Source organism: Coregonus clupeaformis, chromosome 28, assembly GCF_020615455.1.
Source record: "Coregonus clupeaformis isolate EN_2021a chromosome 28, ASM2061545v1, whole genome shotgun sequence".
In the NCBI taxonomy this organism is placed as follows: Eukaryota; Metazoa; Chordata; class Actinopteri; order Salmoniformes; family Salmonidae; genus Coregonus; species Coregonus clupeaformis.
The window spans coordinates 32,826,935-32,843,466 of NC_059219.1; the positions used below are offsets into that span (position 1 = coordinate 32,826,935).

Genomic DNA, 16,532 nt, shown 5'->3' on the forward strand with positions numbered 1-16,532 from the left:
ACAAGCGCCATGCTCAACCAATTGAGCTACAGAGGACCACTAAACACAGACTGTGTCAGAGCACTCTCTGAATTTGACAGGGGTTACATTTCCCCATCCCTCAGCTGTATACCAAAACAAGTGGCAGGGCTGCCGTTTTGCTGAACAATATCAGTGGACATATATTCCTTTTTTTTTTTTTGCAGTTATTGACATTTCTTGAAATGAGAACTATTATTTTGAAGGTTTTCTATTTTGCATACCGGAAGAGATGGTGGGTGCGTTGGCGCTGCGGCTCCTGTTGTAAGAAAATAAAACGGGTAAAAGGTTAGCCAGCTATATACAGCTCATTTATTCGCGTCTCTCAAGAGGAGCAGAACTCTTCAAGGTAAAGTGATAGCATGTGTAGCTATATCTAATACCTATTTTGTTCATTTGGAACTTTGGTTTTAAAACTGTACAGCAACTGTAAGAAAGTTTATCAATGTAACGTTACCAGAAGCAAGCTAGCTAGCGTTAGACACTATCCAACCAGCTCGACGGTCGCGTAGGAAACAGCTAAATTAACGTTAGTTTGCTAACGAACTAAGGTTGACATAGCAGTACGGTCGGTAACTAGCGTAGCTAGTTAGATCTAACTAGTTAACGTTACTTGTTATGGGTCCACGTAGATAGCTACCTATTTAGTTAGGTAGCTAATGATTTAGTTAGCTAACAATGTTTAAGTTTGTTAGCTAGTTATTTATCCCGCTACCTAGTCCTAGTAAACTGTTACTAGCATAACTAGCTAATTGCATACTTACGCGCTAGCTTCCTAACTAGAGAACTAACATATTTGGTCGGGAGTATTTGTTAGGGTATATTTTTAGTTACCTCAAGATCTGTCTGTCTGACTTCAGCCCTGCCCTGCGTCGGTGACTGACGAAAGAAGGGCGAGTAGGTTTCAGAAGTAAAGATAACCCCGCTGTCATTCATGCAGTCTAAATTCAGAGTCAACTAATAACCACTAATTTTCTGTGTCAAGCGATCTTTTGTCACATTGTAAAAACTTTTCTACAAAGCTAGTTAGTTTTTACTTTAAAACTGACTTATGAATTCAATCACTTTTTGACCCCACCACTTTTTATTTGAACGAAACCTTGGTTCCTACCAAATATAAATAATTGGTTCTCACTAGATGGGCAAGGGGCACAGTCAAAATATGTGGTTTGGCTTAGGTTTAAAATCAGATTTTAAGAATAGGAGTTTGACTTTATCAATTGCCCAAAACCTTCCATTAATGTTTAGCCCTGGGAGAAGTGGAATGGAAGTGACTTTTTGGACCTCAAGGCCAACACATTCAGGAGATGGAGATTCTCAAAGTTGACCGGACCCATTTTGCATATCTGACCCATTTTGATATAATTTGAAAGCTTACAAACAGGGTTGTCAAACTATAGGATTTAAAGTACCATCCGTCAGCATCAGTCACCTGGAAGTTGGAGTGGCATTGTACTCATTTTGTTTCTATGGTGCCGGTGCCCTTAACGTCATGCCAGCACAGCACATGGGCTTCCACAGGAAAGTGACTAGAAAGCTGCTCGCATCGGTGACATCAGGGAATGTCCCCACTTCCCTATCACGTAATCCAGTATTTCCCCCCATTATGTGTTTCCCTCTGTTGGCCCTTTAACGTGGAAAATGCCTGAAAGAGTGGAACAAACACCATTGTTTAAGGCTGCCCCTTGGTCCAAGGTTTTTGGGCAGGGTTGACTGCTGGTGGTGTGTCAGTGACTTTGTTATCCAAGTAGAGAGAATCTAGGCTACACACAGCAGCTGACCTGGTGTTGATGGATTCATTGAGCACAGTTTTGAGCCTCTCAACATTAGGAGTTCTTGACACTGATCCCCACTGGGGATGGATGGGGTTTGTCATACAGAGAGGGTCCACTATAAGCCCCATCTGGTCATTGTGAGATCAGCAGCACCAATGCACAGCTTCATCACCAAGGAGGACAAGGTTGACTGACTGACACAGCCAAAAAACAATCCACATTTACCAACTATGGTTGCTATGGAAACAATTCACTCCTCTAAAGTCGATTGTGTGCAAGTCAGAAGTTCACCCAATCTAATCTATTCTAGAACACCCCCATAGGGATTTAGAAATATGTTGTCCCACTGTGAACTCACATAACACTGTAGGGATGGTGGCTTTCATAGCAAAATACATCTCAACACACATTTATTTTAGGAAACAAAAGAAGGAAATGGAAACAAATATATTTTTTTAGGAAATAACAACCTTAGGACTTAATGGACATTTGTCATGATTAGGTTGATGATGTAGTAGCAAAATCATACCCTAGTCTTTACATTCTGTTGCCATGACTAGAAGGCTCTGAAGAAACAGTGCTAATGTTCACCTACTAGTCTATACTAAGGCCAGAGACTAGAACCATAGAGATTAAAAGTGTGCCCATTGCCATTTCAGCAAAAGGACATAATTCCATGGGAGCCATGTTATCACCTCCTGGAAGATATCAAATTATAATACTGAATTGTCACAATGATCCACTAAAACCCTAAATCTGAATACTCATCAAGAACTGATCATGCAATGCTCAGAGGCAGCAACAGGAAATCCAGCGTTGCACCCCAATTCTCCACCCTTTTCCAAAAGTGTGCACTTACTTGCACACTTCCCATCATGGATTTAAAAGCATTGGAAGGGTCAATGCATTGGAAGGGTCAAAGCATTGGCTAAAGGGAGTTTCCACTATTTAATCCATGATGGGTGTTCAAGGGCACACTTTGGGAGAAGGGTGGAGAATTGGGACTAATCGGGGTTCATTTGGGATTTAGTGTATACATGTAGGCCTACTTGTGCAATGTATGGCTGGTCTTGGCTCCATTCCACATTTGTAATATATCCTACTACAGCCCTAAGGTTTGTTCTGGGGCCATATGTATCAAGGGTCTCAGAGTAGGAGTGCTGATTTGCGTAAGTAGCCTTGCATAAATCTCCTGTTTCTGTAGCGTGAGGCAGCTTGATGTAGAGGTACACCCCCTGGACAGGACGCTAATTTATCACAGAGCCTTACCCCCAATCTATCTCCTTAATGCTGAGTGCCAAGCATAGACGCATTGGGTCCCATTTTACAGTCTTTGGTATAACTCGATTGAACTCCCAACCTTCCAATCTCAGGCCGGACACTCTTACCACAAGGCCACTGAGTTGGTTGGGGAGCGCTAATGAAGGCTCAGTTTAATTCTTAATAAATCATACATAGACAGGGGGGACCTGATCCTAGATCAGCAGCACTCCCACTTGGGCCTGGACCTCACTATGACGTCTGTTCTGCTTTCTTCTTTTTTAACTTCACACCCAAAAGGGAGGAAGTGTTATTTTCCTGGTTCAGGCCAAACAGCATGTAACATCTGTGATTGGGGCCCCCCCTGCTCACATTGACAGTGAGTCACTGGCAGACAACAAGGAAGTGTCTCCTTTTGTAGCAGGGAGACTAATCAGACACAACACCCCTCCAAGGTAACTTGATGATGATGATGATGTTGTGAGATGTGGTACGTGTTTTGGGCTTGTTGCCATTGTGTGTCGAGGCAGACTACCCTGGATCAGTGTAGGGCTGTGACGATATCAGTATCGTGATATTTCTTCCATGGAAAACACGAAGCAGACCAAACTCTTTGGTCCATTAACTTGGTGTATGTAAAATATTGTGTGCTATAGCTTGGAAAATAAATAAATGAGACTTTGGATGACAATGATGTTTGTTTCCAACATTAGGGTTGTTTTCCTAAAGAAGTTAAATCTGCTCTGTGTTTAGTTTCCTTGCCACGATAGTAACAAGTATCTCGATACTGGTATCGTCCTGGCCCTATATCACTGTTTGTTTTTCATCTTCTAATGGATTAGGTTAGGGCAAAACTAGGGTGACTGATCAGAAATCAGAGTTTAATGGCAGAATGGGCAGGGGAGATTTGTGATTATGTCACATTCTTATCTAATGCGATGCCCTGCATTGGGTTGTTGCTCTCTGGTGTGTGTGTGTGAACTCAGTTTCAGGGACATGAGCGGGGAACAGAGTGCTGAACATGCACACTCCCGTCTCTAAATACATACACCACTCTCACTGTGTGAGAGGTACTAATTTAAAAGGGCATGATTGTGAGATCTGTCTGGGGCTGTGTTTGAGGACAGACACACACACACACACCTTGCTCGAGGACAGACATGCTTGTGCCTGTCATGCTTGTGAGCTTAGCTCTATTGCCCTGCAGTGGTGTTATGAACAGATCAACATCCTAATACGTGTACCCCACAGTCCCTGTCTCTTGTCTCTATAGATTTCTATTAGAGCACTGTCTGTCTCTCTGGGGCTGCTAAAGAGTACCAACCTGAAGCTATGAATAGTGGGATGGACAGGGTCTGTTTGCCAGGATTGTGTGGCTGAGTTCAGACCTGTAACCAGTAGTACAATGCCCTGAGCCCAGAATTGCCTAAGAGCATTGCAGCACTGTCTGTCTACCGCAAACTGCTATCTGTGGAGAGTAGTCAACTTCAGAAATAGAATAGAAAAGAATCGAAGCCCACTCATAGACGGTAGGCTATGTCTAGCCAACCACCCATGTCATTTAGCCAACACTAACTGATGATCCTCTCTATTTAGACTTAGAAGAGCCTACCAGTCATCTCCCACATCACCTTGTTACTATCTCTTGTGGGCTCTCTCTCTCTCGCATCTTTTTATTCTCTTGTTCTCTTATTTTTTCCACATTCTCTCTTTCTGTCTTTTTATTCTCATTCAGTTTCACTCTATTTCCCACATTCTCTCTCTCAATCACCCCCCTCTCTCACTGTTTCTATCTCTCTGTCTCTGTGGTAAAGGTCAGTGAAGTGTCTGTTCTGGTTGCAGCAGGGCTGTAGTGTGTCATGACTCAGACCCCTCCAGTCTCAGGCTCCTCAGTGCTGCTGTTCACTGGTCATGTGCATTCAATTACTGCCTCGGTGACCCATCTCTGCCTCTCTGTCTCACTGACTCCCTCACTCATCTGGGAACCTGTGTTTCTATGTGCAGCTGACAGCTGTCCAATCCGAGGGGCCCTGTATCCCTTTGTTGGTTCATATACAGTGAGGGAAAAAAGTATTTGATCCCCTGCTGATTTTGTACGTTTGCCCACTGACAAATAAATGATCAGTCTATAATTTGAATGGTAGGTTTATTTGAACAGTGAGAGACAGAATAACAACAAAAAATCCAGAAAAACGCATGTCAAAAATGTTATAAATTGATTTGCATTTTAATGAGGGAAATAAGTATTTGACCCCTGTGCAAAACATGACTTAGTACTTGGTGGCAAAACCCTTGTTGGCAATCACAGAGGTCAGACGTTTCTTGTAGTTGGCCACCAGGGGCCTGTTGCACAAAACTAGGATAAGGGATTAAGCCAGGATATCTTGGTGATCCTGGCTCAATTGATCCGTAATCCGGTTGCACTAAAGATGGATAGGGGGCAGGAGGATATGTTATGGTATAAATTACCATGGAGATTTATTCTGTGGAGCTAGCCTGCTCCAGACCAGGCTAAATTCCAGGATCTATTTAATCTCATCCCTAATGTCAGTCAGCAGTCACCACAAATGGAAACCAATAGTTATTTCACTGCTCACTATACATTGTTATCACATATAACTAGACCCACTGTCATTATTTAAACGTTTGTGATCATTAATTTCAATGATTTTGGATAAAAAATGATTTTTAGATGATGTTGCTATCATTAGATAATTTACAGTTTCCCATAGACTATAAGGCTATATATAAAATGATAGAATATTAGGGCCACAGAGGGGAAAAAAACACAAGTCATAATATTGTAACCAGTTGTTTTAAAGGAGGACAGTTGTTAAAATGACAGATGTGGGGCATTTCGTGAAATTGTACTTCAGTATGGTTTCATAAACAAAGACATGCTGATGTGCCAGAATATTAAGTATCACATTGTCATAAGTATCAAAACTGTAAAAACAATATGTAGCTTTTCTGCAGAAAGAACCAGCCTCATAAATTTATGACTTTATCCTTTTTCTTCAGTGTGGCCCTAGTACTCTGTCATATAAACAAATACACATTCCATATGAATATAAAAACACAATGTGTAACATTATGTTCCTTTATTGAATAAGGACAAAACAAAGCAGGTAAACCATCGGCTCCTTTCGAAACTGAAGTCACAGTGACTCTACAAGATGGAAAGCACAGAATCCAAGCATATTATACAAAATGATACATACACATTCAAAGGTCTGTATATAACACACCCTGCATGTCTGCACACTAAAATAAATGCAGGACAAATCCATACACATCAACTGAACAGACAAATGAATGGATGCAGTAGCCTCCCTGCAGCCTTGTATTACACACAGTATACCGCACAAACATCATAAGAGGCCAAATTCGTAAAAAAAACGAACCCAAAAAAACCCAAATTCCTCTGCCACCGCAGGACATATTTAACCAAAATTGAAAGCACACATACTAACTAAAATAATTCAACACATATTGGTCCCTCAGCAGCCGACCACTGTCGTCATCAGGGAAGATTGCCGGATTGTCCCAGTCCATGGCTGGTGGCACTCTGGGGGCCCTCTCCTTCCTCAGGCAGGCCACATTGTGGAGGACAGCACAAGCCACAGTAATATCACATGCCCTAACAGGGCTGACCCTTAATTTGTGAAGGCAGTGAAAGCGTGCCTTCAGGAGGCCAAAGGTCATTTCAACTCTGGCCCTGGTCCTGGCATGGGCATGGTTGTAGGCCTGCTGTGCTTCCTGGGGGTCTGTGAAAGGTGTCAGGAGAAAAGGCTGGCAGCCATACCCCCTGTCTCCCAGCAACACACCAGAGAATTCACCTGTCATTACAAAATCTCATCATTACTACCTCATAAACACAGTGATATTCTTGACACAGCCATGATGGTTATAAATAGGGGTTGTGTGGCTTACCTTGTGATAGGCACTGATAGATTTCAGAGGCCCGAAAGATTCTGGAGTCATGGACTGAGCCAGGCCATTTTGCCACAACATTGCTGATCACACAGTCAGCATTGCAGACCATCTGAAATCATAAGATGAGGAATATTACACCAATCAATGCACATCACTGGCAATGCAGAGTGTTCGTCAATGGACAATATCAAAAAGTTATGTTCACCTGAACATTAATGCTGTGAAAGGATTTCCTATTCACAAAATCGGCCTCATGGGCACCTGAGGGGGCTTTTATCCTTATGTGTGTGCAGTCCACTGCACCAATGACATTGGGGAAACCTGTCACACAAAGTAATGAGTATCCTACTATGTGTTAACAGTTGTCCTGCAATTTGTAGATCCTCTTACCTGCAATCCTATAGAACTCCTCTTTGATGTCACAGAGTCTTCTGTGGCCAGGGAAGGAGATGAAGACATCTGCTAATGCTTTGATAGCCAGACACACACTCCTTATTGTGCGGCAAATTGTGGCCTTGTTCAGCTGTTCTGCATCCCCCACTGAGTACAGGAAGGCTCCACTAGCAAAAAGCGCAAGGCCACACAAACCATTTGCTCCACACTCAGTGCATGGCTCCGTGCAGTGCGGTGCTTAATCCTGGGACCCAGTAGTCTGCATAGATACCTGATGCCATCTGCAGAAAACCTGTATCTTTCATATAGATGGTCATCAGGGAAGGCCAGTGGGTCCAACCGGTCCCTGAAGACCCTTTCTCGCCTGAAGGCTCTCCTCAGCACAAGTGCTTCTTCATCCACCACATCTCGCACGAATGGGCATGCCATTGTCAGAGCAGAAAGGAACACACAATTTTGGGCCTTCATATAGGCTAGTGGCCACACCTGGTGCTGGGGGTGGGCAAAAGAGGGCGATGCCTTATAACGATGACTTGGTTGTACTGATTGCTGGGAAAATAAAAAAACTTAGAAAGATGCCACCGTCCTGTGTGCTCACAATAAGAGCTCATATGTCATGGCTCACTTGACTTTACGAGAATATACCTAATTTTTATTTTGAGCTGTGTCATCTTCTTGGAGCTGGGGGAGGAAAGAAAATAATGATTAATACATTTGTGTTACAGTTAGCATACAGTGTACATTGAAGGCATATCTCACCTCCCTCTCAAGTTTTTTTTTTTTTTTTTCCAGTTTCCTAATTGTCCTCTTTTTTATTTCGGACTCCAGTGCAAGATTTTCCATCTTTTTCTTCTTGTACTGAATGTCTATGTCTGCCAGTTCTATTTGGCGCCGGAGGTGGTTGCCATACAACTTTCTGATAGCTTGTGAGCTCTGTGAACACAATACAATTAGCGCAGCTGGAATTTGGCAGGATGTGGTGTCCTTTTATTAATACGCACTATGTTGCCAGGCTGGTTTTCCCACTGTATAGCATCTGGGTCCTGTAAAAGAAATTAGATTTTTTGATTTTGATGAGGACTCCTCACCATTGTAGAGTAAATAGTACTTTCACAGTCTTAACATGATACCTCATGCCTTCTGGAATCCAGAGAGATGGTCTCCTCCTCATCATCGTCTCCATCATGTGCTGTTGCTGCTGCACTGGGGCCTTCACCCTATCACATTTAATCGGATTCATATTGAAGCTAGTAGACAAGACATGCCAGGCCTACAGTATGCCTTTGATGGAGTACTCACTGGATCAGCATCGTCTGGTGCTTGTGCTGGTGGCTCTAACAGGAACACAGTGCTGCCAGACACTGCAAGGCAATAGGTAAACCAAAGTCAGACAGTCCAAATTGATTCAATATGAATGTGGTTGTATCCCATGTAGAGATGGAAGGACATACCTTGAATGAAGCGGGTGGCATCTTGGGAGGAACCTATGCTCGTCTCTTTCCCCCCAGGGATCCCCTCTAAGACGGGCCTGCCTTTATTTAGCTCCAAGGCCATGTCCTCTGCTGGGGTAAGGTCAGCCTTTGGTGACCCACCACCCGTGCCTTGTCTGTGGGTATTCTTTTTCACTGCTAAAACAGTACAGACAATGTGTGAGCAGGCACCTTCTGGGTACAATATATGCTTGTGCTTTGTTAAATATTAGTCAGGGACCATACCATTCTGCAGAATGTTCTTGTATTTGATTTTGACCTGCTGCCATGTCCGTTTTGGCCCGTTCATGTTTAATCTACACACACACACACACACACACACATTTAATGGAGTCACACTGCAAAAAATTACTTGGTATTTTTGTCTTGTTTTCAGTAAAAATATCAAAAAAATTATCATAGCTTTATACAGTGTGATGGAGTTACTTTACACAATTTCACTCATATCTGCAGTGCATTTCAATTAAAAAATTTAACTGTTTCATAATTACAGTACAACTGCATTTTTGGAGATGTGAATTAAATATTTGAATTGTAATTGTGATGTTTCAGCGGAGCGGTGAGTGTGTAATTGTGCACTACTTACGCATTCAGGCGGTCTGCAATACTTTGCCACGCTTTTTCTCTTTGCTTTATCACTGTGGCGGTGTTGCCTTTCTTCTTAATTATATCTTTTACCTCCTCGTATGCCTCCATGAGGATTTGTGCTTCCGACGGGGAAAAGTACGCGGCTCTAGTTGCCATGGTAAATCAGTTAATCTGTGATCTGTGGCGGGGTCTATTTGAGTGAGCCGTGAGCGCGCACCTATCCAGGATTGGTTTCACCTGGCTTAATGAATCCGTGTCTGCTCATCCTGGCTTGGTCTTTGTGCAACCAATTAAGCCTGGACGCACATGTTTTGGCTTCATTGAGCTCAGCTGAGTCATTTATCCCGGATGTCTTAATTCTACTTTTGTGCAACAGGCCCCAGGTTTGCACATATCTCAGGAGGGATACCTAGATTTGTTCAGTTTATCAGAGGCTATTTGACAATGTTGGAACTTGATGCCTCTGCTGCTAGCATTTGCAGAATTCCTCCATGCTTGGTACACCTGGACTATAATTGTAGTAATATAAGAAAATGAAATGAATGTTTGATCACATAACATGTAGGCCTAGCCTAGTTCCTTATTTTGTTTATCAAGAATTGAAACTTGAATAGTTGGCCATTTGGCACAATGTCTTGTCTGTGGCCTCCTTCTTTGCAGGTGTTTGAAGACCACCCCTCCTAATTCTATTCTTAGGAGGACACACAAACACAGAGAGAGAGAGAGAGACACACAAATCCTATACATTTACAGACAGACTTTACGGTATGTTGCATGTAAAAAAAAAAAAAAATATGGCAATGTTTTTTTAGAGCCTAATTCATACAGTCCAATTGTTACCACGTTCTTGCCGGGATAAGCCTTTTATATCTCCCGTGCACATGCCGGCAAGTTTAGGATTGGGAGTGGACCTGGGTGGACGTCTATTTCGGAAAGTATTCAGACCCCTTGACTTTTTCCACATTTTGTTAGGTTACAGCCTCATTCTTAATATGGATTAAATTGTATTTTTTTCCCCCTCATCAATCTACACACTACCCCATAATGACAAATCAAAAACAGGTTTTTAGAAATGTTTGCTAATTTATTAAAAATAAATGTAATATATACCTTACTTACATAAGTATTCAGACCCTTTACTCTGTACTTTGTTGAAGCACCTTTGCAGTGATTACAGCCTCGAGTCTTCAAGTTGTAGAAACATCTCAAGGATGATCAATGGAAACAGGATGCACCTGAGCTCAATTTTGAGTCTCATAGCAAAGGGTCTGAATACTTATGTAGGTAAGGTGTATATATCTTTTTTTTTAAAATAAATTAGCAAATCTTTTTCAACCTGTTTTCCCTTTGTCGTTATGGGGTATTGTGTAAATTGCTGAGGATTTTTATTTATTTAATCAATTTTAGAATAAGGCTGTAATGTAACAAAATGTGGAAAAAGTCAAGGGGTCTGAATACTTTCCGAAGGCACTGTACACCATCACAAAGCCTACACTTGATTTAGGCTACATTATTGCATGCTAAATGTTTCTGATCAGTGACAGATGAGCAATACCACCTCCAATTATTTGCCCAGCCAGAGCATTAACCAAATATAACATGCAGAGAGCAATTCAGTGAAACAAAATCCCATTGATTAAGACAAGTCACAGGCTCTGGTTGGGAGTAAGCCCAGGCTACTAAGCGACTGCGAGTGAAGAGCTAAATAATCCACTAGTTAAACTACATAACATGCTGGAAACATTTTCTGATCAGTGCTAATAAATGAGTCAACTAGACAAAATGATCATGAGCAACACTCACTTCAGTTTATCTTACATTTCCACAGCCTAATTGTAGCCTAACCAATATCCAAATGGAGATTCAGTGAAAATAAAAATCTGACATTGATTGATTTATCAAGACGAGTCCCCACGCTTGTCTCAAAGCAGGGCAAACCGGTACTGAAATTGTTGAACACACTGGTAGGTTATTGCTTCAAATGTATTATAACAATTGGATAACTTTGGGAGTTTCAGTAAGCAACAATTTGATGCCTTCAATTGCATTAGGCTATTTTATTCCAATATTGTCATCATTCAGTGATATTTATTCCCACAGTAGTTACATTTACATTTTAGTCATTTAGCAGACGCTCTTATCCAGAGCGACTTACAGTTAGTGAGTGCATACATAATTTTTCATACTGGCCCCCCGTGGGAATCGAACCCACAACCCTGGCATTGCAAATGCCATGCTCTACCAACTGAGCTACATCCCTGCCGGCCATTCCCTCCCCTACCCTGGACGAAGCTGGGCCAATTGTGCGGCGCCCCATAGTTCTTTATGGATCTATCCAGTTGTGGTTAAGAAAACGGTGTATGCGGTGGGCTATGTGAAGAGATGGGTGAAGTGACATTCCTCACAAAGTTTAGAACTGGCAGGAGGATAGTAGTAACGGGCGCTGCCTAGCAACCATCAAGAGCTAAGGATCGTAGTGCGTGCCAATGCCTCCTCAGCATTACGGCTACATTTCATACTAAGACGTAGGCAGACCTTTACCGCAATCATGACTAGGTCGGTTGGCGGATATAAAAGTAGAGGCAATGCCTTTCATATATAAAGAAAAGACGCCAAAAAGTTGGCGGGAAAACGTCTTGGTTTGAAAGGTGTAGTTAGATAGCTTCTTCTTTCTGTTCCTCTTTCTCTTTTCCCCTCCCTCTGTTTTGTATTTTGTGGCCGGTGTGTGTGTGCCTAGTTACCTAGAGAAGCTGCCTAGTTACCTAGAGAAGCTGCCTAGTTACCTAGAGAAGCTGAGTGGACTTGACTCAGCACAGTCTGCCAGGAACAACATTGGGGGCCTAATTCAATTTTCCTCCTTCTCCCTGAAGTGTGTTTTCTCTCCCTGAAGGATTCAAAGGAATGAATTGCTTCCATGGTCATGCATAAGCGTTTATAGTTCTTCTGTTAAAAACATTTCAATTCGGCCCTATCCATGTAAGCCAATTTCCATGAGTGTAAGGGGTCACTCATAACAGAGGACAAAACAGAAAAAAAAGTTTGATAAAACTGCAGTTCCTCACAATAAAATGACAGCTCTTAATAAAGATTGTTTAAAAATGAAGACATCCTCTAGCCCACACTTGAACCAATTCATTGTTTTTCAATCCTTCGGTCCGTAAAGGTAACGGGGAGTGGAAGAGTGTACTTTATTAGGATCCCCATTAGCTGTTGCAGAAGCTACTCTTCCTGGGGACCACATAAAACATAAAATGCATGACTGAGTACAGAAAGAACAGTTATAGACAAGAACAACATAGGATATTATTACATTAACGTTAAAATAAAAAAGTAATATTGTCAAGGCACCAAGAGAGAAAAAAACAACTATTTACTCACTTAATGCTATAGTGCATTCGGAAAGTATTCAGACCACTTCCCTTTTCCACATTTTGTTACGTTAGACTTTTTCTAAAATTGATTGAAATATTTTTTGCCCTCATCAATCTACACACAATACCCCATAATGACAAAGCGAAAACTGTTTTATTTTGTTGGTGCTAATGTATTCAAAATAAAAAAAAACAGATACCTTATTTACATAAGTATTCCAACCCTTTGGGATGAGACTCAAAATTGAGCTCAGGTGCATTCTGTTTCCATTGATCATCCTTGAGATGTTTCTACAACTTGATTCCGCCTGTTGTAAATTCAATTGATTGGACATGATTTGGAAAGGCACACACCTGTCTATATAAGGTCCCACAGTTGACAGTGCATGTCAGAGCAAAAACCAAACCATAAGGTCGAAGGAATTGTCCATAGAGTTCCGAGACAGGATTGTGTCGAGGCACAGATCTGGGGAAGGGTACCAAAACATTTCTGCAGCATTGAAGGTCCCCAAGAACACAGTGGCCTCCATCATTCTTAAATGGAAGAAGTTTGGAACCACCAAGACTCTTCCTAGATCTGTCCGCCCGGCCAAACTGAGCAATCGGGGGAACCCGATGGTCACTCTGACAGAGCTCCAGAGTTCCTCTGTGGAGATGGGAGAACCTTCCAGAAAGACAACCATCTCTTCAGCATTTCACCAATCAGGCCTTATGGTAGTGGCCAGACGGAAGCCACTCCTCAGTAAAAGGCACATGACAGCCCGCTTGGCTGGACTCTTTGTCAATTTTACGGACCTTCCTCCGACACCGCTTGAGAGTTCCTGGATGGCAGGGAGCTCGGCCTCAGTGATTTACTGGGCTGTCCGCACCACTCTCTAGCGCTTTGCGGTCGAGGGTGGTGCAGTTGCCATACCAAGCGGTGATGCAGCCAGTCAAGATGCTCTCAATGGTGCAGCTGTAGAACATCCGAGGGCCCATGTCAAATCTTTTCAGCCTCCTGACGGGGAAGAGGTGCTGTTGTGCCCTCTTCACAACTGTGCGGGTGTGTGTGGACCATGTTAAGTCCTTAGTGAACTGGACGCCATGAACACATCTGACCGTGATAACTGACCATCCAATATTACTCCTACAGTTCAGCTTCCTCAACTTGCTCAATGGTTCCAGTTGAGGTTTAGGTCTTTGAGAATGTTTTGAACCAAATCAAATCCTTTTAGTTTTAGATGTACTTAAGACCAGTTTATTGTTAATCACCCATTCTGATACTGACTGTAACTCCTTGTTAAGAGTCTGTGAGCTCACTGGCTTTGGGTGCTGACGTGTAGAGTGTGGAATCATCAGCATACATAGTCATTCTAGGTTCTTGTAAGACATTTGGCAAATAATTTGTAAAAATAAAGAGTAACGGCCCAAGGCAACTGCCCTGAGGGACACTACTGATGTTAGAGAAGGCTGCACTGATATCTAACAAAACAGCTCCAACTATCATCTTATTATCCATTTATTTTAACCAGTCATCTGAGTCAGTCCAGTACAAGTTGAGTGTATGCATGTTGAGTCAGTAGTTAACTTGTTCTTTGAAAAATAGCATTGCATTTGTTCAAACACAATTTTCTCCATCAGTTTACTAAGAACAAGCAGTAAACTGATTGGGCGGCTGTTAGTCAGCAAAGGGTGGTTTACTATTTTTAGGTAGTGGAATTACTTTAGCTTCCTTCCACGCCTGTGGACACTCCTTTTAGAGTTCGGTTAAAGACATGACAAATAGGTAACAAATAGCAACCAAGTGCAGACTTTGGGGAGAATGGGGAAAGACTGAATTAGGCCTCTGTGTCTTAACCTCCTCAGAGTCGAGTGACGTTTAGTGGTTCAACTGTGTTCATAGTTCACCGCGGTCACTAACTCCACTTTGGTTTCCACCTTGGAGACAAAAGGGTGAATTGGCTGCATTCTTAAATCTGTGTTCATAGTTTCCTTAGGGGTCCATTCTATTTGGATTCTACTAATTCGCTTTGGGTTCATCTTGCAGTCTTCTCTATACATTTACGTTACGTCATTTAGCAGACGCTCTTATCCAGAGCGACTTACAGAAGCTTTTATAATATCTCCCGAGTGGCGCAGTGGTCTAAGGCACTGCATCGCAGTGCTAGGTTCGAATCCAGGCTCTGCTGTAGCCGGCCGCAACCGGGAGACCAATGGGGCGGCGCACAATTGGCCCAGCGTCGTCCAGGGTAGGGGAGGGAATGGCCGGCAGGGATGTAGCTCAGTTGATAGAGCATGGCGTTTGCAACGCCAGGGTTGTGGGTTCAATTCCCACGGGGGGCCAGTATAAAAAAAATATGTATTCACTAACTGTAAGTCGCTCTGGATAAGAGCGTCTGCTAAATGACTAAAATGTAAATGTAAATGTAATGTAGCTCAGTTGGTAGAGCATGGCGTTTGCAATGCCAGGGTTGTGGGTTTGATTCCCACGGGGGGCCAGTATGAAAATAAAAAAAGAATAATGTATGCACTAACTGTAAGTCGCTCTGGATAAGAGCGTCTGCTAAATGACGTAAATGTAAAATTAGGGTTAAGTGCCTTGCTCAAGGACAAATCGGCAGATTTTTCACAGTCGGCTCGGGGATTCGGACCAGTGACCTTTGTTACTGGCCCAACACTCTTAACCACTAGGCTACCTGCCACCCTATACAGAGTTATTTTCCGTTAGGAAGTGTGTTGTTGTAGCCACTAGCCAGCTTTTAGTTTCTGTTAGGTTAGTTAGCCTCCAAAGATGAACATAGCCCTACTAGTAGCAGTATAGAAACTTAGGCTGTTTACTCAATGAAAGGGTTTGCTCCATTTGTGTGCTCCATGAAAGGTGTCGAATCGATACAATAATAGGTTTTATAGAAGCCACTGAACAGGCACTGATCAGACATTGTGTGAATGAATCCACCAGGTCCACAAACGGGTGCTCTGAGCGTAATCCAACACAATTAATTTTTATAAAGTTACAAACGGGATTAGCTCAGCTGTAGAATGTTGTGGTCCATTCCATGCCCTGCTGTGTTCCATGGTTGTCATGGCAGCGATTGAGTGAGTGAAGGACAGGAACAGCTGAGAGAGATCTATGATTCCTCTGGTGGACATTCCTCTGGTGGCCCTTTTTCTGGTGTGTGTGTGTGTGTGTGTGTTCAATTCAGATCACTTTTATTTCCTGGGAGGGAGCTTAATATGTGGTGATGAATGGTACATACAAGACACTTAACAACAGAACACAAACATGTAGGGTACAGTATAAAGGATTAGAAGCATTCTATGCAATCCCTGTGTGTGTGTGTGTATGTGTGCGTACACACACACATATATCAGAACTTCAGAGTTAAGGAGTTTGATGGATGTTGGCAAAACATAGAAGCTGCTCTCTTAGATTTGAATGGGAGAGCTCTATATGAGTTGCCTGCTGTGGCCATAATTACTGTGTCATCCGAGTACTTAATGAACATCATCTCTGGGTCTGAGCTCCTACAGTCATCTGTGTACAGGGTGAATAAAACAGGCCAGATGACAGAGCCTTGTGGTGATCCTGTACAGATGGTTCTGGAAGAGCTGCAGTAACCATTGAATCTGACCAGCTGTTCTCTATTTGTCAGGAAGGAGAGGACCCAGAAAATCTTGACATTCATGTTCTGGAGCTTTCGACCTGTTAAGTGAGGCTGGAC

At 42.6% G+C, this 16,532-nt stretch overlaps 1 protein-coding gene across 4 annotated transcripts in view; it reads left to right on the forward strand.

Moving 5' to 3' along the window:
- The first annotated feature begins 261 nt into the window (after positions 1 to 261).
- The window catches only part of LOC121543439 (protein kinase C and casein kinase substrate in neurons protein 2), a 40,694-nt gene continuing 24,423 nt past the window's right edge, over positions 262 to 16,532 (forward strand). For all 4 annotated transcript variants that reach the window (XM_041853312.2, XM_041853314.2, XM_041853313.2 and 1 more), the window contains exon 1: positions 262 to 367. The gene's annotated coding sequence lies outside the window, so the exon portion shown is untranslated. The remainder of the gene's footprint in view (positions 368 to 16,532) is intronic.